The sequence below is a fragment of the Pinus tabuliformis genome, chromosome 1_1 (assembly GCF_031772625.1).
Source record: "Pinus tabuliformis cultivar Carrire ecotype Pingquan chromosome 1_1, CPIR1, whole genome shotgun sequence".
Taxonomy (NCBI): Eukaryota; Viridiplantae; Streptophyta; class Pinopsida; order Pinales; family Pinaceae; genus Pinus; species Pinus tabuliformis.
Genome location: NC_142297.1, coordinates 621,173,231 through 621,193,949, shown reverse-complemented (window position 1 = coordinate 621,193,949; position 20,719 = coordinate 621,173,231).

Sequence of the window (20,719 nt, the reverse complement as noted above, 5' to 3'; positions counted from 1 at the left end):
ACAACGGGATATGGACTCGTACAACTATTACCACCCCCCATTCATGGATGAAAAATTTTGATGGGGCTAGGGGCCCTAATTTATCAGTATTTTATGGCACAATTTTGTTGTAAATATTTGAATTATAGCATATATTTATGTCTATATATTACTGAACTTTTCATATGTAATTATTCATAGTTGTCTCCCTTAGATGGGATTGACATATATTTTTGAGACAAAACAACACAAATAGTGGCCAGACCACTGGTATTTCATATGCTATCAAGCATCTTCAACATGTAATTTTCTATATTAATGAAAATTATGTTTTTTTTTTAATCATTATAGGGGGATTCTCTTAGCACAATTATTAGGGATTTCATAATATAATGTGAAATATTTGTTATCCTAAGCATGGAGTGATCTAAGTAGATCTATTATTATGACATATATGGCCACATGGAATATATTGAGCTGAAGCATGGAGTGTTCTAATATATTAAAGAAAAATTGTACATTAAAACAAACTCCATTCCTAATTAATACCAGATCAATCTACTCTAAATAGAGCTTTCTCATAAACCATAACAACCACATCCATATCTATTTTTATCTCACAATGAATGAATTATCCACACTAAGCAATCTACTTCACATAAATGTGAGTATATATGATATTTTAAACACTAAACAATATAGATCTATTATTGGCACATATTCGAGTGGAAAGAGATTACTTGAAGTTGAGAATAAATGAATCTTTATCTGAGTACACAACCACTAAATTTAATCAAGTGCACAATTTTACACCTCAACAAGAAAGTAGTAGGAATGCATATGGAATGCTTGACAATAATAGCAATGTAATATATGTTGGCACTGATGTCAACCAGATGAGCTAGTTAAGCTTGGCATTGATATCAATCACTTGAAGGAATGCTTGCAAGACGATCTAATGATTAACAGAGATTGTTAGAGGTTTTGGAGGTCCATAGGGTTTGGCAAAGAGGTTGAAGTTGGCTTGATGTAGGAGGAAGAAGTTTTGAGCATAGAGAATTTATTTTTCTAAGTGTTATAGGACTGTCACGGTCATTCCTTGGTCACAAGGTGGCACAACCCTAGTGCAGTAGGTATGCAATGGTGTGAGCATGGAGATTGTTGCAGGGTGCAAGTTCAGTGCTAGCAAAACTTTCCTGTAGCTGCTAAAAATTACCACGCACACAAACCAAGAAATTGCCCAAGGTAAGTTAGCTATCAAAGCGTTTGATTGAGTCTTCAACGATTACACTTGTTTTGGTCCAATGTGAGTATGAACACTTTGATTTTTATTAATGGTGCAAGTGATCGATTGAACGGGTGTCCATGATCGTGGATTGATTTTTGGGTAGTGGATCGAGTTAATGTGTGGATCTAGTTAGTGTGAGATTATGGTCAATTTGGAGTATGAACACTTTGATTTTTATTAATGGTGCAAGTGATCGATTGAACGGGTGTCCATGATCGTGGATTAATTTTTGGGTAGTGGATCGAGTTAATGTGTGGATCTAGTTAGTGTGAGATTATGGTCGATTTGGTCCTTTGTAAGAGCGAAGGGCATATTGGTTAAATATCAAAGAAATGCATGTAACTGAGGTTACATAGTTTGATGGAGAGATAGTGCACATCATGTGAGAAAATGCAAGGTTTGACTGGTTGAGTGCATATGATCAAAGACAACCACACTATGTGCATGGCACTTGTAGATGTCAGAGAATTTGACTGAGTGTGAAGCATATTTGATTGTTGGATCAATGAATGAGTGTGATGAACTACACTTCAGATACTTTTATATTTTTTTGTAAAAAATATTATTGAAGAGGTGTGCAGTTGACAGGAATAGAGTGCGCTTGGACATAGCATTAAATTGTGAACATGTTTGTGTGCATAATATGAGAGATGGTGTGATAGGACAGAGCTTGGGGTGACACATTGAGAACAATGTCAAAGGTTGGGTGGAACTTGCGAGCTTGAGTTTTAGTTTCCAAACTTATATTATCAAGTCAGTACCCTAAACCTTGTTTATGTGAATTATTTTCTTAATGATGTAAAACTATATGATGTTTTATTGCTTACTACTATGTTTCATTTTATATGCATTAAGTATGCCCTAGATACTTGTACAAAAGAACTAAGTAGTAGTTAGTATAAGAAAATTTTACTTTCTGTATTGTATATATATTTAGTACTTACAAGTACAATAATATTTGTACAAAAGCAAATATGTAATTGAATGGAACTGATATGTTTTAGAATTTAAATTATATTCATGCATGCAATTACAAGTATGTGAAATTGTGCTAGTTCAATTATTTGTACAAAATGAGTTTTGAGTAACTCTAAGTATTTACCTTGTTAAGAGTAAATAATATCAAATATATAAGAGCGATTACATACAGAGGAACATTGTTTTGAGAAGCAAAACAAGATAAGAAGGAAGTGTGTGTGTGTGTCTGTGGGCATGCGCGTAGATGTAATATGGTATTTACATTATAAGTAATGGTTATATAAAGACCTGTAATAGATGTAAAATATAGATGTGCATATCGCCTAGAATATGATTTTAGAATATTAGAATAAGCTACAAAGTATTTTTGTATGCATGTATAAAACTATCCATGGTAAGTATGAGTGTTAAAATACATAAAATAAAAACGAGTATTTAAGCATAAATAGAGAAAGTCTTTGAAACTTGTATTTATACCATAAAAGAAACATGTATTCTTAAAAGGAATTTCATAAATATAATTCGTAATATATCAAAGTTCAATGACTAAAGAGTCATTGTGAAGAGAATACAGTAGTGGTCATAGATGACCATAGAAGAACAATCAACAGATAATAGATATGTATTACGAAAACCATGGGACATAGTTTTCCCCATAATTCAGTTACATCACTGGATTAAAGCCTTTAAATAACATACTTTGTGACAAAAAGTAAATTTGTGAAAAAGAAACCAAGTTCAACTAAGGTATAGTAAGAACTGAAAATCTTAGTTCTTGCTCCTGAACGCAACTATCAAGCTCAAGTAGAAGAGAAAGCCAATGGTTCAGATCACTCGACTTGGTAAATGGAAGTCAACACCTATGTAAGTAAGATAAAGACTTTAAATCCTCCTTAGTGAAATAAAAACTTCTAAAAACTCCTTATAGAAAGGTTAATACTTATGAAAAAATTCTTGATATAAATATTATATTAGAATATATATATTTGTACAGGAAAATATTAAAAGAGTTACACAGAAATTATAGAGAAAGAAAGAAAAAAACTATGAAAGGAATTTTATGGAGTTGTAGCTGAATGGGAAACCTAGAATCATCATGCTTAGTCGTACACCTACATTAATAAATAATTAAATAAGTAAAGTAAAAATTAAAGAGATTTATAACCTTATTTTCAAAATATAATACTTATGCAAAATGAAAATTAAACAGAAAGCCCCAAGGGATAACTCAATTGGTCGAGTTCCCATTGCTAAGTACCTTGCGAATTGGGAGGTCACGGGGTCAAATATCCTCAATGTCCTTGGGGTTAGGCGTTGCTAGTTTGGCTGGCGGGTAGATCCCTTCGGGTTGATCTACTTGGATATTCCTGAGGAAAAAAAAAATTAAACAATGGGTAAAAATGTTAGTTCTGTAGAAGAATCCTATTATATATATATATATATATATATATATATATATATATATATATATATATATTATATATATATATATATATATATATATATATATATATATATATATATAAGAATTCATGCCTTCGTAGGGTTAAAACCCTGGTTGGAAAAATTAATCGAGCCTTATGTAAACAAAATAAAAAATAAATAAATTCCATGGCCATCCTCTTGTACAATAGTAGAACTAAGAAAATATCCTAAACTGTTTAAGGATTTATTCTAAGAAAAGGAAATATCTTCATGCAAGAAGATAGAGACAACTATTGAACTGTTGCTTATTGTCCCTGTTATTTAGGTTATGCTGGCTTTGGTCTTTGATATTTTGCCCTTTAAGCTGCTTGTCTGTTTGATCTTCACGTTGGAAGTCATATTCACTTATGACCTTTCATCTGATACTCTTTGACCTTATTGACCTGTCAATATCCTTTACTGTGCCTTTTTACTTTTATCGTACATTTCAAGTTTTTACTGTGTATTTCAACAATAAATCATTTAGTTTTTTTATGTCTTAGCATCAGGTAGTTTGGATATTGATCATCTGTTTGTCTTTTAACTGTATGTTTTATCTGCCTCCTCTGTTTTGTCTTTTAACTGTGTAAATTGTCTGTTTTAACATTTACTGTGTAAATGATTTCTTCTGCTCTATCTTTGGTTTAGCCCTGATTTCTGTTTGTATAGGAAAATCATTTGAATTCATTTCTCGAGAATCTGGAACAAACAAGTTTTTAATTAGTATAAAAACCGTTTATCCAGTTTCCTGGCCTTCTGCTAATCACCTACAAAATACAACAATTGTTAAGAAAAATACATGTTGACAAGGAGGGCCACAATGGCTTCATTTGAGTTAAAAGGTCTGTGGATGGAGTCCGGAGCATTTTTGGGAGGTAAACAGTGGTTAAATTGATTACAGAGGCTTAGGGTGGCGCAGGAGGGTTATACATATTTTACTGTGTAAATGGACGAAAAGAGCGAAAGTGAGGGTTTTCGCCTTTAAATGGGTAAATGATTAACTTTTTAAAATTTGGCACAAAGTGAACAATGGATGGTTTTACCGTACGCGGGAAGCGGCTTCAGAGGCTCATTGCACTGCTTTTGGCCGTGGGGTAGTTTTTCTCCTAGGGCACGCGAATTAATGTGGGAATGACATGTAACCATAAGGGGCTCGAGCAAAACCACGAATCTTGTGTGCTCTCGGGCCTTTAAAGATTGGAGATCGACAGCGGTGATATGGTCGTGGATCATTAAATCTGGGAGCAAGTGATCGGATCGTTATCGCGTGGTCGAGATGCACAGAGGGAACAAGCGCGGAGATTAGTGGGCCCAGGGAATAATTACAAGTGATTTGTAATTATTTTAATGAATAAAGTGCGGATTAAACACATTGCGATGGGTTTATGAAGTGGGACCGGGGTTTAACTGTGGCGGGGTTTATTTAACCAAACCGAAGGGGTGGGTTAAAAAGTTTAGTTGGGAAAATGGTGAATTGCGTAGTTAAATTAATAAATCAGGGGGAACATAAAACTTTAGGATAAGGAGGGTTTTATGGTTTTTTTAGGGAATTTACAAGGGGAAAATGAGTTTTGGAGGGTAAATTTGCTAGGAAAAACATGTGAAACCAAGGGAAAGGGTGAAAATGAAGGGAAAAGGGTGTTTGCTTGAGAAATGATGGGATGATGAGGAAATTAGTAAGGATGTAAAGGGGAATGAAATGAATGAGGGAAAGTTAACCAAATCAACTTGTGAACCTCTTTTCACCTTCATAATTATTCATGCACACTGCAACACATGATCAAGCATGATAAATGTGCTTAAGCCTCAATCAACTTTGTGCTTCTGCAACCTTTCTTCTACCTACCCTTTTCTTACCCTCACATTTTCTCTTCACTTAATTGGGTGCATTTAGGCTAGCAGACCCTTTTCTTCCCTTTTTCTTTTAAAAATAAAACTATCTAATTCTAACCTTATAACATCCAAGGGCTCAGATTAAGCTGATGAGCTCCTTATTATTCTCTACCTAGCTACTGATCTGCCAAGATTAAATAGTTTGGCTAGATCTTTATTCTCTAACTATAAACATGAAATTTAAAGCATGAACTAGTCAAGATTAAACTATTCGACTGTCATGGGTTGTGGCATTTATGACAAGCTGCACACAACCATTATTTTGCATAATAAAGAAAAAAGTAGTGGCACTTGCACTTGCACACTTTTAGAGTTTATTGCTTTTTGCTTTTCTCTCTAACCTAACATTTTATTTTTACCTTCATTTTTTAGGGCATCTATTCTAACATTTTCTTTGATATGAACATATTTATCAAGATATTTCCTAACATTTTTTATTCAATATTCTTTTTGTCCATATCCTAGTTTAACATTTTTTTGAAAAATATTTTCATTTTTTGATTAATTGATTCTAACTTACCAAAACCAAAAAAATGCTACAATAGAAACCACTGTCAAACCAGGAAAAACCCATGACAATGACAACAAATGAACTAAATACACACATGCATATACCATGGATGCCAAAACTAGCTAGGAAATCATACATGCAACCTGTTACCTGTAAGTATTCCCATTGAAGCCGCTTGATCCAACATTTCCTTGCTTGATCCTTCCTTTCCTTGTTCTTTCTTTGCTTGCTTGCTTTCTCATCTTGGTGTTCTTCTCCTCTCTCAAAACCAATTCCAAACCTCAACTAAAAAAATGCCTCAAACTAATGCTCTGATGCATTTTTATTATTGATGCTTCTAATTTCTTCATTTTCCCTCTATTTTCCTTCATTTTCCTCCTCATATGTAACATGCGACTTTTCACCTTTCTTTTCTCCTAATTTCTTTTATTTTCATAAATAAAATTTCAATAATGTCTTTTTCTATTTTCAAAGCCTTTACCAATTTCATCGTAGCCATAATAAACAACAAGTGATGCCCATTAGGATGTTTTTCCCAACATTCAACTTGGAATACATGTCCCATGTCCTTGGTCTTATTTTTCCTTTATTAACTTTATTACATGAACTTTTAACATTGGGATGTTATACTCCAGCAGGACATATGAGACATACATGACATATGATTATGTGTTAGGCTTGAGATCTACCACGAAGCGAGACATATGTGAGCACTATATTACACATATAGACATACACGAATTTATGTTCAAAGGGTGTGTGTTCACATGTCGGATGATATATATATATATATAAGCTTACTCAAATAAATTTAGGAATTAAAAAAAGAAGAGGGGATTATCCCATTTTTCTAGTCGAGCAAGAGAATTTGGATTATTAGGGGACACTTCACTTAGGTAAGTGGGGTGTTACAATAGGTTCTCATTAACTTATTATTATCAAGAGCATAATAGAATTGGGTTTGCAAATGTTTGTTGATAGAAAACCACTTCTTTTGTAGCATTTGTATGAGGAGCATTTTAAGTTTTCACATACTTTGTCAATTACTGTATATAATTACATAAAGATATTATATGGGAGACTTTTTGTTTGCACTATGTGTCTGTGTCTTATTATATATAGGACAAAGCAATTGTATAAATGTAATTCATATTCTTTAGCCTTGATCACTAGACAATACATAATGTCATGTTTTCCAAGTCAGCAAAACACCATATTATTTTGTTAGCATTGTTGAATGGCCCATAGTTTATTGAAATGTGACCCCACTTGCCACATCCAAAATATTGGATTACAATTAAACAACCTTGTTTGAGAATCAAGTACTCTATGCACTATTTCAAATTATTCCTTGATCTATGCACTATTTCAAATTATTCCTTGATTATTCCTTGATATTAACTTGACAAGGGGGGACTGTTAGGATATTCCGACACATAGGATAGTTAAGTTCAACTTGGTCTAGTATAGAGTTAGGTTAGAGTTAGGTAAAGTGTGTTTCTTTACCGTTGTACATTTGTAACTTACAATCCGACGGTCACGATATGTAGTGATCCGACAGTTCACTCTCACCTCGGTATTACCGACACTTGATCCGTGGCTTGACACCCGATTGGTCCATGAGTTCTATTTAAAGCGCATGGAGGGTCATTGTTCGGGTAATCCGTGCATGAGAGAAGCTTATGTAAATTTTCATTCTTTGATTAATAAATTGCCTGTAGTACCCACGTTGGGACAGGCCGTGGACTGTTTCCCTCCTTGCACTCTGAGGGTTTTAACCACGCCAAAAATACTGGTGTATTGATTTGAGATCTGGTTGTGAGCGGTGTCCTTTTGGTATTCTTTCTGTGGAACTTACCCTGTAAATTCCTACATGGTATCAGAGCTATTTGAGGGCCGCGTCCGTTGGTGATCCAAATCTGAAGCCGGTAGAACTGCATGCGGCTGTCGTTTCCTAGATCTGCTATTTCTGACTGATTTCGGGCCGAGAGGACTGCTCTGTTGCGTTCGGAGCATCTGTTCCAGTGAGGAACCCCTTTCGTTTCACGCGAAAAGGTTTCCGGTAGCCCTAGCTGCGTCATTTTTCAGATCGGGAGGTATACAGTGTTTTTTTTGCAGTTTACTGTTATTTTCTCTCTGCTTATTTCGGTCTCAGTTTATTTAGCCTTTTTTTTAACCGGATCTATACCTTTCATTTCTGCGTATGCTCTTTTCCCTGCGACTCTGTGCGATCTGGGCAAATCAGAAACAGAAAGGAAGGATTTTTCTCATGCGTATGCTCTTTTCCCTGCACCTTAGTGTGATCTCGGAAAATTAGAAACATTGAGAAAAATATTTAGTTTTTCGGCTAAAGCTAACTTTGAGATTTTTTTTTTAAATTTCTAGTTTTTTGGCTAAAGCTAACTTCGAGCTGTAAGGTTCGTTTTTCTTTGCATATTCGTGTTGGGTTTTGTGTTTTGTGTTTTGTAGGGAAAAAGAGCTTTCTCAAGGCAAGCACGCAAACCAAGCCCCCCCCTCTCTCTCTCTCTCTCTCTCTCTCTCAAATTTTTTGTATAGATCAATTGGTTCAAATTTATTTTAAGAGAGTAGAGGTCTTGGGTTCAAGTCTCCATTTTGTGGGGGCGGATTTTTTCATTCCCGCACATTCGCGCACTTTGCCGGCAACGTCAACAATTTTTTTTTCAAAAAGCCATAACTTCTTCATCCGGAAGCCTTTTTCAGAGCTGTTTTTTTTTAAAACCACCTATTTTTTTGAGATCTATCCATTGGAACACTTACTTTCAGCATCTTCAGCTTCAGTTTTTTAAAAAAAAAAATGGAAAGTCCATGCCAAGTCATTCTTGACAGCACTAACTACTTCCAATGGGTAGCCTACATGGGAGATTTACTTAGAAGTAAAGGTCTCTACAGAATAGCCACAGACCAAGAGAAGAAACCTAAAGATGAAGACAAGGCGGCAAAATGGGAAAATAGACAAGATCAAGCACGTGGTTTGATAGAGATGTCTGTTTCTCCTGATCTTAGATTCCACATTGTAGAACTTGAGACTCCTCATGAAGCATTAGAAAAACTTGCTAAAGTTTTGGAATTAAAAATGAAATTAGAGCCCATCAACTTGAAAATGAGTTGCTTACTTTGGATCCTAATAATTTTTCTTGCATTGAAGATTTCTTGTCCAAATTCAAGACCCTTAGATATCTCTTGGAAGGTGTTAAAGTTAAGAAAGAAGATGGTAACCTTATTTATTCCATCCTTACTAAGTTGGGACCAGCCTACTCTGTATTTGTTTCCACTTTCCATTCTACAAGGGAAGCTTTCATTTGTCAAGGACAAGAATACAAGGCCCCTTCCTTTGACTCCTTTTGTGATTCCTTAATAAGAGAACAAGAAAAAATCTTACACCTTGGTCTTCTTAATCTTGGAAACTCTTCCACGAAAGCGTTAGCCGCCCAGCAGCAACCAAATTCAAAGAATCCTAAGAAGTCATATCCTCAAAAGAATGGTCCTAAACCATCTCAGCCTCAAAATGAAAGATCATTTCAGCAAAATGATAATACCAATAAAAACAAATGGAAGAAGTCTGATAGACATTGTAACTTTTGTAATCGAGATGGCCACTTAGAATCTAAATGCTTTAAGAAGATGGAAGCCTTGGAAGCCGCAATGAAGAAACATAACATCCATGTGGAGCCTACTTCAACTTCAACTTCTGGAATGGCACTTTCTGCATGTCATTATCAATCATCTCAGTCTGGTTATGCATTAAATGTATCTTCTTCTTCTTCTCATTCTCATGAGTGGCTCATTGATTCTGGAGCCTCTTGTCACATGGCCAAAAATCAAGCCATGTTTTCTTCTTTAAATGATTGTAACACCAAAAATATATATATTGGTGATGATAGATCTCTTAATGTTGTAGGGACTGGAACTGTTCATCTAGACAATGGTCAGTTTAATGATGTATTATGTGTTCCAACCTTATCCTGCAACCTTCTATCTGTCTATCAGATAACTCATTCAGGTGAAGGTAAAATTGTTGAATTTTCACCTCATGATGTTGTAATCAAGGATCTAAAAGATCCTAAACAGATTCTAGCTACTGGTCTTGCTGATGATTCCAAAAGGTTGTATAAGTTTCACAACTTTGGGTCATCAAATCTTCCCTCAGTATTTGTTGCTCATAATGATGAAGTGAGAAAACTTTGGCATGAGCGATTTGGTCACTTAAACTATCGCTCCCTTCAGCATCTATGTAAAGAAAATATGGTGACAGGTATTCCTATGGTATCTTGCAGAGATGGTGTTTGTTCCGGATGTCACGGCCATTCCTTGGTCACAAGGTGGAACAACCCTAGTGTAGTAGGTATGCAATGGTGTGAGCATGGAGATTGTTGCAGGGTGCAAGTTCAGTGCTAGAAAAACTTTCATGTAGCTGCTAAAAATTACCACGCACACAAACCAAGAAATTTCCCAAGGTAAGTTAGCTATCAAAGCGTTTGATTGAGTCTTCAACGATTACACTTGTTTTGGTCCAATGTGAGTATGAACACTTTGATTTTTATTAATGGTGCAAGTGATCGATTGAACGGGTGTCCATGATCGTGGATTGATTTTTGGGTAGTGGATCGAGTTAATGTGTGGATCTAGTTAGTGTGAGATTATGGTCAATTTGGAGTATGAACACTTTGATTTTTATTAATGGTGCAAGTGATCGATTGAACGGGTGTCCATGATCGTGGATTAATTTTTGGGTAGTGGATCGAGTTAATGTGTGGATCTAGTTAGTGTGAGATTATGGTCGATTTGGTCCTTTGTAAGAGCGAAGGGCATATTGGTTAAATATCAAAGAAATGCATGTAACTGAGGTTACATAGTTTGATGGAGAGATAGTGCACATCATGTGAGAAAATGCAAGGTTTGACTGGTTGAGTGCATATGATCAAAGACAACCACACTATGTGCATGGCACTTGTAGATGTCAGAGAATTTGACTGAGTGTGAAGCATATTTGATTGTTGGATCAATGAATGAGTGTGATGAACTACACTTCAGATACTTTTATATTTTTTTGTAAAAAATATTATTGAAGAGGTGTGCAGTTGACAGGAATAGAGTGCGCTTGGACATAGCATTAAATTGTGAACATTTTGTGTGCATAATATGAGAGATGGTGTGATAGGATAGAGCTTGGGGTGACACATTGAGAACAATGTCAAAGGTTGGGTGGAACTTGTGAGCTTGAGTTTTAGTTTCCAAACTTATATTATCAAGTCAGTACCCTAAACCTTGTTTATGTGAATTATTTTCTTAATGATGTAAAACTATATGATGTTTTATTGCTTACTACTATGTTTCATTTTATATGCATTAAGTATGCCCTAGATACTTGTACAAAAGAACTAAGTAGTAGTTAGTATAAGAAAATTTTACTTTCTGTATTGTATATATATTTAGTACTTACAAGTACAATAATATTTGTACAAAAGCAAATATGTAATTGAATGGAACTGATATGTTTTAGAATTTAAATTATATTCATGCATGCAATTACAAGTATGTGAAATTGTGCTAGTTCAATTATTTGTACAAAATGAGTTTTGAGTAACTCTAAGTATTTACCTTGTTAAGAGTAAATAATATCAAATATATAAGAGCGATTACATACAGAGGAACATTGTTTTGAGAAGCAAAACAAGATAAGAAGGAAGTGTGTGTGTGTGTCTGTGGGCATGCGCGTAGATGTAATATGGTATTTACATTATAAGTAATGGTTATATAAAGACCTGTAATAGATGTAAAATATAGATGTGCATATCGCCTAGAATATGATTTTAGAATATTAGAATAAGCTACAAAGTATTTTTGTATGCATGTATAAAACTATCCATGGTAAGTATGAGTGTTAAAATACATAAAATAAAAACGAGTATTTAAGCATAAATAGAGAAAGTCTTTGAAACTTGTATTTATACCATAAAAGAAACATGTATTCTTAAAAGGAATTTCATAAATATAATTCGTAATATATCAAAGTTCAATGACTAAAGAGTCATTGTGAAGAGAATACAGTAGTGGTCATAGATGACCATAGAAGAACAATCAACAGATAATAGATATGTATTACGAAAACCATGGGACATAGTTTTCCCCATAATTCAGTTACATCACTGGATTAAAGCCTTTAAATAACATACTTTGTGACAAAAAGTAAATTTGTGAAAAAGAAACCAAGTTCAACTAAGGTATAGTAAGAACTGAAAATCTTAGTTCTTGCTCCTGAACGCAACTATCAAGCTCAAGTAGAAGAGAAAGCCAATGGTTCAGATCACTCGACTTGGTAAATGGAAGTCAACACCTATGTAAGTAAGATAAAGACTTTAAATCCTCCTTAGTGAAATAAAAACTTCTAAAAACTCCTTATAGAAAGGTTAATACTTATGAAAAAATTCTTGATATAAATATTATATTAGAATATATATATTTGTACAGGAAAATATTAAAAGAGTTACACAGAAATTATAGAGAAAGAAAGAAAAAAACTATGAAAGGAATTTTATGGAGTTGTAGTTGAATGGGAAACCTAGAATCATCATGCTTAGTCGTACACCTACATTAATAAATAATTAAATAAGTAAAGTAAAAATTAAAGAGATTTATAACCTTATTTTCAAAATATAATACTTATGCAAAATGAAAATTAAAAAGAAAGCCCCAAGGGATAACTCAATTGGTCGAGTTCCCATTGCTAAGTACCTTGCCAATTGGGAGGTCACAGGGTCAAATATCCTCAATGTCCTTGGGGTTAGGCGTTGCTAGTTTGGCTGGCAGGTAGATCCCTTCGGGTTGATCTACTTGGATATTCCTGAGGAAAAAAAAATAAAAAATTAAAAAATGGGTAAAAATGTTAGTTCTGTAGAAGAATCCTATTATATATATCTATATATATATATATATATATATATATATATATATATATATATATATATATATATATAAGAATTCATGCCTTCGTAGGGTTAAAACCCTGGTTGGAAAAATTAATCGAGCCTTATGTAAACAAAATAAAAAATAAATAAATTCCATGGCCATCCTCTTGTAAAATAGTAGAACTAAGAAAATATCCTAAATTGTTTAAGGATTTATTCTAAGAAAAGGAAATATCTTCATGCAAGAAGATAGAGACAACTATTGAACTATTGCTTATTGTCCCTGTTATTTAGGTTATGCTGGCTTTGGTCTTTGATATTTTGCCCTTTAAGCTGCTTGTCTGTTTGATCTTCACGTTGGAAGTCATATTCACTTATGACCTTTCATCTGATACTCTTTGACCTTATTGACCTGTCAATATCCTTTACTGTGCCTTTTTACTTTTATCGTACATTTCAAGTTTTTACTGTGTATTTCAACAATAAATCATTTAGTTTTTTTATGTCTTAGCATCAGGTAGTTTGGATATTGATCATCTGTTTGTCTTTTAACTGTATGTTTTATCTGCCTCCTCTGTTTTGTCTTTTAACTGTGTAAATTGTCTGTTTTAACATTTACTGTGTAAATGATTTCTTCTGCTCTATCTTTGGTTTAGCCCTGATTTCTGTTTGTATAGGAAAATCATTTGAATTCATTTCTCGAGAATCTGGAACAAACAAGTTTTTAATTAGTATAAAAACCGTTTATCCAGTTTCCTGGCCTTCTGCTAATCACCTACAAAATACAACAATTGTTAAGAAAAATACATGTTGACAAGGAGGGCCACAATGGCTTCATTTGAGTTAAAAGGTCTGTGGATGGAGTCCGGAGCATTTTTGGGAGGTAAACAGTGGTTAAATTGATTACAGAGGCTTAGGGTGGCGCAGGAGGGTTATACATATTTTACTGTGTAAATGGACGAAAAGAGCGAAAGTGAGGGTTTTCGCCTTTAAACGGGTAAACGATTAACTTTTTAAAATTTGGCACAAAGTGAACAATGGATGGTTTTACCGTACGCGGGAAGCGGCTTCAGAGGCTCATTGCACTGCTTTTGGCCGTGGGGTAGTTTTTCTCCTAGGGCACGCGAATTAATGTGGGAATGACATGTAACCATAAGGGGCTCGAGCAAAACCACGAATCTTGTGTGCTCTCGGGCCTTTAAAGATTGGAGATCGACAGCGGTGATATGGTCGTGGATCATTAAATCTGGGAGCAAGTGATCGGATCGTTATCGCGTGGTCGAGATGCACAGAGGGAACAAGCGCGGAGATTAGTGGGCCCAGGGAATAATTACAAGTGATTTGTAATTATTTTAATGAATAAAGTGCGGATTAAACACATTGCGATGGGTTTATGAAGTGGGACCGGGGTTTAACTGTGGCGGGGTTTATTTAACCAAACCGAAGGGGTGGGTTAAAAAGTTTAGTTGGGAAAATGGTGAATTGCGTAGTTAAATTAATAAAGCGGGGGGAACATAAAACTTTAGGATAAGGAGGGTTTTATGGTTTTTTTAGGGAATTTACAAGGGGAAAATGAGTTTTGGAGGGTAAATTTGCTAGGAAAAACATGTGAAACCAAGGGAAAGGGTGAAAATGAAGGGAAAAGGGTGTTTGCTTGAGAAATGATGGGATGATGAGGAAATTAGTAAGGATGTAAAGGGGAATGAAATGAATGAGGGAAAGTTAACCAAATCAACTTGTGAACCTCTTTTCACCTTCATAATTATTCATGCACACTGCAACACATGATCAAGCATGATAAATGTGCTTAAGCCTCAATCAACTTTGTGCTTCTGCAACCTTTCTTCTACCTACCCTTTTCTTACCCTCACATTTTCTCTTCACTTAATTGGGTGCATTTAGGCTAGCAGACCCTTTTCTTCCCTTTTTCTTTTAAAAATAAAACTATCTAATTCTAACCTTATAACATCCAAGGGCTCAGATTAAGCTGATGAGCTCCTTATTATTCTCTACCTAGCTACTGATCTGCCAAGATTAAATAGTTTGGCTAGATCTTTATTCTCTAACTATAAACATGAAATTTAAAGCATGAACTAGTCAAGATTAAACTATTCGACTGTCATGGGTTGTGGCATTTATGACAAGCTGCACACAACCATTATTTTGCATAATAAAGAAAAAAGTAGTGGCACTTGCACTTGCACACTTTTAGAGTTTATTGCTTTTTGCTTTTCTCTCTAACCTAACATTTTATTTTTACCTTCATTTTTTAGGGCATCTATTCTAACATTTTCTTTGATATGAACATATTTATCAAGATATTTCCTAACATTTTTTATTCAATATTCTTTTTGTCCATATCCTAGTTTAACATTTTTTTGAAAAATATTTTCATTTTTTGATTAATTGATTCTAACTTACCAAAACCAAAAAAATGCTACAATAGAAACCACTGTCAAACCGGGAAAAACCCATGACAATGACAACAAATGAACTAAATACACACATGCATATACCATGGATGCCAAAACCAGCTAGGAAATCATACATGCAACCTGTTACCTGTAAGTATTCCCATTGAAGCCGCTTGATCCAACATTTCCTTGCTTGATCCTTCCTTTCCTTGTTCTTTCTTTGCTTGCTTGCTTTCTCATCTTGGTGTTCTTCTCCTCTCTCAAAACCAATTCCAAACCTCAACTAAAAAAATGCCTCAAACTAATGCTCTGATGCATTTTTATTATTGATGCTTCTAATTTCTTCATTTTCCCTCTATTTTCCTTCATTTTCCTCCTCATATGTAACATGCGACTTTTCACCTTTCTTTTCTCCTAATTTCTTTTATTTTCATAAATAAAATTTCAATAATGTCTTTTTCTATTTTCAAAGCCTTTACCAATTTCATCGTAGCCATAATAAACAACAAGTGATGCCCATTAGGATGTTTTTCCCAACATTCAACTTGGAATACATGTCCCATGTCCTTGGTCTTATTTTTCCTTTATTAACTTTATTACATGAACTTTTAACATTGGGATGTTATACTCCAGCAGGACATATGAGACATACATGACATATGATTATGTGTTAGGCTTGAGATCTACCACGAAGCGAGACATATGTGAGCACTATATTACACATATAGACATACACGAATTTATGTTCAAAGGGTGTGTGTTCACATGTCGGATGATATATATATATATATATATATATATATATATATATATATATATAAGCTTACTCAAATAAATTTAGGAATTAAAAAAAGAAGAGGGGATTATCCCATTTTTCTAGTCGAGCAAGAGAATTTGGATTATTAGGGGACACTTCACTTAGGTAAGTGGGGTGTTACAATAGGTTCTCATTAACTTATTATTATCAAGAGCATAATAGAATTGGGTTTGCAAATGTTTGTTGATAGAAAACCACTTCTTTTGTAGCATTTGTATGAGGAGCATTTTAAGTTTTCACATACTTTGTCAATTACTGTATATAATTACATAAAGATATTATATGGGAGACTTTTTGTTTGCACTATGTGTCTGTGTCTTATTATATATAGGACAAAGCAATTGTATAGATGTAATTCATATTCTTTAGCCTTGATCACTAGACAATACATAATGTCATGTTTTCCAAGTCAGCAAAACACCATATTATTTTGTTAGCATTGTTGAATGGCCCATAGTTTATTGAAATGTGACCCCACTTGCCACATCCAAAATATTGGATTACAATTAAACAACCTTGTTTGAGAATCAAGTACTCTATGCACTATTTCAAATTATTCCTTGATCTATGCACTATTTCAAATTATTCCTTGATTATTCCTTGATATTAACTTGACAAGGGGGGACTGTTAGGATATTCCGACACATAGGATAGTTAAGTTCAACTTGGTCTAGTATAGAGTTAGGTTAGAGTTAGGTAAAGTGTGTTTCTTTACCGTTGTACATTTGTAACTTACAATCCGACGGTCACGATATGTAGTGATCCGACAGTTCACTCTCACCTCGGTATTACCGACACTTGATCCGTGGCTTGACACCCGATTGGTCCATGAGTTCTATTTAAAGCGCATGGAGGGTCATTGTTCGGGTAATCCGTGCATGAGAGAAGCTTATGTAAATTTTCATTCTTTGATTAATAAATTGCCTGTAGTACCCACGTTGGGACAGGCCGTGGACTGTTTCCCTCCTTGCACTCTGAGGGTTTTAACCACGCCAAAAATACTGGTGTATTGATTTGAGATCTGGTTGTGAGCGGTGTCCTTTTGGTATTCTTTCTGTGGAACTTACCCTGTAAATTCCTACATGGTATCAGAGCTATTTGAGGGCCGCGTCCGTTGGTGATCCAAATCTGAAGCCGGTAGAACTGCATGCGGCTGTCGTTTCCTAGATCTGCTATTTCTGACTGATTTCGGGCCGAGAGGACTGCTCTGTTGCGTTCGGAGCATCTGTTCCAGTGAGGAACCCCTTTCGTTTCACGCGAAAAGGTTTCCGGTAGCCCTAGCTGCGTCATTTTTCAGATCGGGAGGTATACAGTGTTTTTTTGCAGTTTACTGTTATTTTCTCTCTGCTTATTTCGGTCTCAGTTTATTTAGCCTTTTTTTTAACCGGATCTATACCTTTCATTTCTGCGTATGCTCTTTTCCCTGCGACTCTGTGCGATCTGGGCAAATCAGAAACAGAAAGGAAGGATTTTTCTCATGCGTATGCTCTTTTCCCTGCACCTTAGTGTGATCTCGGAAAATTAGAAACATTGAGAAAAATATTTAGTTTTTCGGCTAAAGCTAACTTTGAGATTTTTTTTTTAAATTTCTAGTTTTTTGGCTAAAGCTAACTTCGAGCTGTAAGGTTCGTTTTTCTTTGCATATTCGTGTTGGGTTTTGTGTTTTGTGTTTTGTAGGGAAAAAGAGCTTTCTCAAGGCAAGCACGCAAACCAAGCCCCCCCCTCTCTCTCTCTCTCTCTCTCTCTCTCAAATTTTTTGTATAGATCAATTGGTTCAAATTTATTTTAAGAGAGTAGAGGTCTTGGGTTCAAGTCTCCATTTTGTGGGGGCGGATTTTTTCATTCCCGCACATTCGCGCACTTTGCCGGCAACGTCAACAATTTTTTTTTCAAAAAGCCATAACTTCTTCATCCGGAAGCCTTTTTCAGAGCCGTTTTTTTTTAAAACCACCTATTTTTTCGAGATCTATCCATTGGAACACTTACTTTCAGCATCTTCAGCTTCAGTTTTTTAAAAAAAAAATGGAAAGTCCATGCCAAGTCATTCTTGACAGCACTAACTACTTCCAATGGGTAGCCTACATGGGAGATTTACTTAGAAGTAAAGGTCTCTACAGAATAGCCACAGACCAAGAGAAGAAACCTAAAGATGAAGACAAGGCGGCAAAATGGGAAAATAGACAAGATCAAGCACGTGGTTTGATAGAGATGTCTGTTTCTCCTGATCTTAGATTCCACATTGTAGAACTTGAGACTCCTCATGAAGCATTAGAAAAACTTGCTAAAGTTTTGGAATTAAAAATGAAATTAGAGCCCATCAACTTGAAAATGAGTTGCTTACTTTGGATCCTAATAATTTTTCTTGCATTGAAGATTTCTTGTCCAAATTCAAGACCCTTAGATATCTCTTGGAAGGTGTTAAAGTTAAGAAAGAAGATGGTAACCTTATTTATTCCATCCTTACTAAGTTGGGACCAGCCTACTCTGTATTTGTTTCCACTTTCCATTCTACAAGGGAAGCTTTCATTTGTCAAGGACAAGATACAAGGCCCCTTCCTTTGACTCCTTTTGTGATTCCTTAATAAGAGAACAAGAAAAAATCTTACACCTTGGTCTTCTTAATCTTGGAAACTCTTCCACGAAAGCGTTAGCCGCCCAGCAGCAACCAAATTCAAAGAATCCTAAGAAGTCATATCCTCAAAAGAATGGTCCTAAACCATCTCAGCCTCAAAATGAAAGATCATTTCAGCAAAATGATAATACCAATAAAAACAAATGGAAGAAGTCTGATAGACATTGTAACTTTTGTAATCGAGATGGCCACTTAGAATCTAAATGCTTTAAGAAGATGGAAGCCTTGGAAGCCGCAATGAAGAAACATAACATCCATGTGGAGCCTACTTCAACTTCAACTTCTGGAATGGCACTTTCTGCATGTCATTATCAATCATCTCAGTCTGGTTATGCATTAAATGTATCTTCTTCTTCTTCTCATTCTCATGAGTGGCTCATTGATTCTGGAGCCTCTTGTCACATGGCCAAAAATCAAGCCATGTTTTCTTCTTTAAATGATTGTAACACCAAAAATATATATATTGGTGATGATAGATCTCTTAATGTTGTAGGGACTGGAACTGTTCATCTAGACAATGGTCAGTTTAATGATGTATTATGTGTTCCAACCTTATCCTGCAACCTTCTATCTGTCTATCAGATAACTCATTCAGGTGAAGGTAAAATTGTTGAATTTTCACCTCATGATGTTGTAATCAAGGATCTAAAAGATCCTAAACAGATTCTAGCTACTGGTCTTGCTGATGATTCCAAAAGGTTGTATAAGTTTCACAACTTTGGGTCATCAAATCTTCCCTCAGTATTTGTTGCTCATAATGATGAAGTGAGAAAACTTTGGCATGAGCGATTTGGTCACTTAAACTATCGCTCCCTTCAGCATCTATGTAAAGAAAATATGGTGACAGGTATTCCTATGGTATCTTGCAGAGATGGTGTTTGTTCCGGATGTGTACTCGGAAAACATCATCGGGACAGTTTTGACAAACGTGCCTCTTGGCACGCCTCAGCCCCTTTACAGCTTGTGCACAGTGATTTATGTGGTCCTCTTCCTGTTGCTTCATTCTCTGGCTGCAAGTACTTCTTAACTTTCATTGATGATTTCTCCAGACGCACTTGGGTATACTTCTTAAAACTCAAGAGTGAAGTATTTAACACTTTTTTGGCCTTCAAAGCCTTTGTTGAAAAACAATCTGGACATCAAATTCTTAAGCTAAGAACTGATAATGGTGGAGAATATGTTAAAAACACATTCATCAACTTTTGCACCGAAAATGGAATTCAAATGCAACATACTGTTCCATACACTCCACAACAAAATGGTGTAGCTGAAAGGAAAAATCGCACCTTAAAGGAAATGGCTAATTGTATGCTGCAATCTAAAGGACTCAGTCTTAGTTTTTGGGCCGAAGCAATTAATTGTGCAAATTATATAATCAATCGCACTCCTACTAAGGTTCTAGAGAATATCACTCCAGAAGAAGCTTGGAGTTCCATTAAACCAGATGTAAGTCACTTTCGTGTGTTTGGAAGTGAAGCATGGGCCCATATTCCAGATGAAAAGCATAAAGCTTTAGAACCTAAGAGTGAGAAATGTACTTTTGTTGGATATTCTGAAGATGTAAAAGGTTATAGACTTATTCCATTTAAGTCCAAAAATGTTATCATTAGAAGAGATGTAAAATTTGATGAAACTAAATCGGCCTGCGAGCCTAGTCCGGCGGATGTGCCACCTCTTCCTATCTCTTCTACTTTTGAAAACATTTCTTCTTCAGATGATGAAAGCGAGGATGATAATCCTCCCCCACCTTCTCAGGATCCTCAACTTCCAAGATGGGTCCGTGCTACTCGGGATGCAGCAGGTGATCTTGCCGGTGA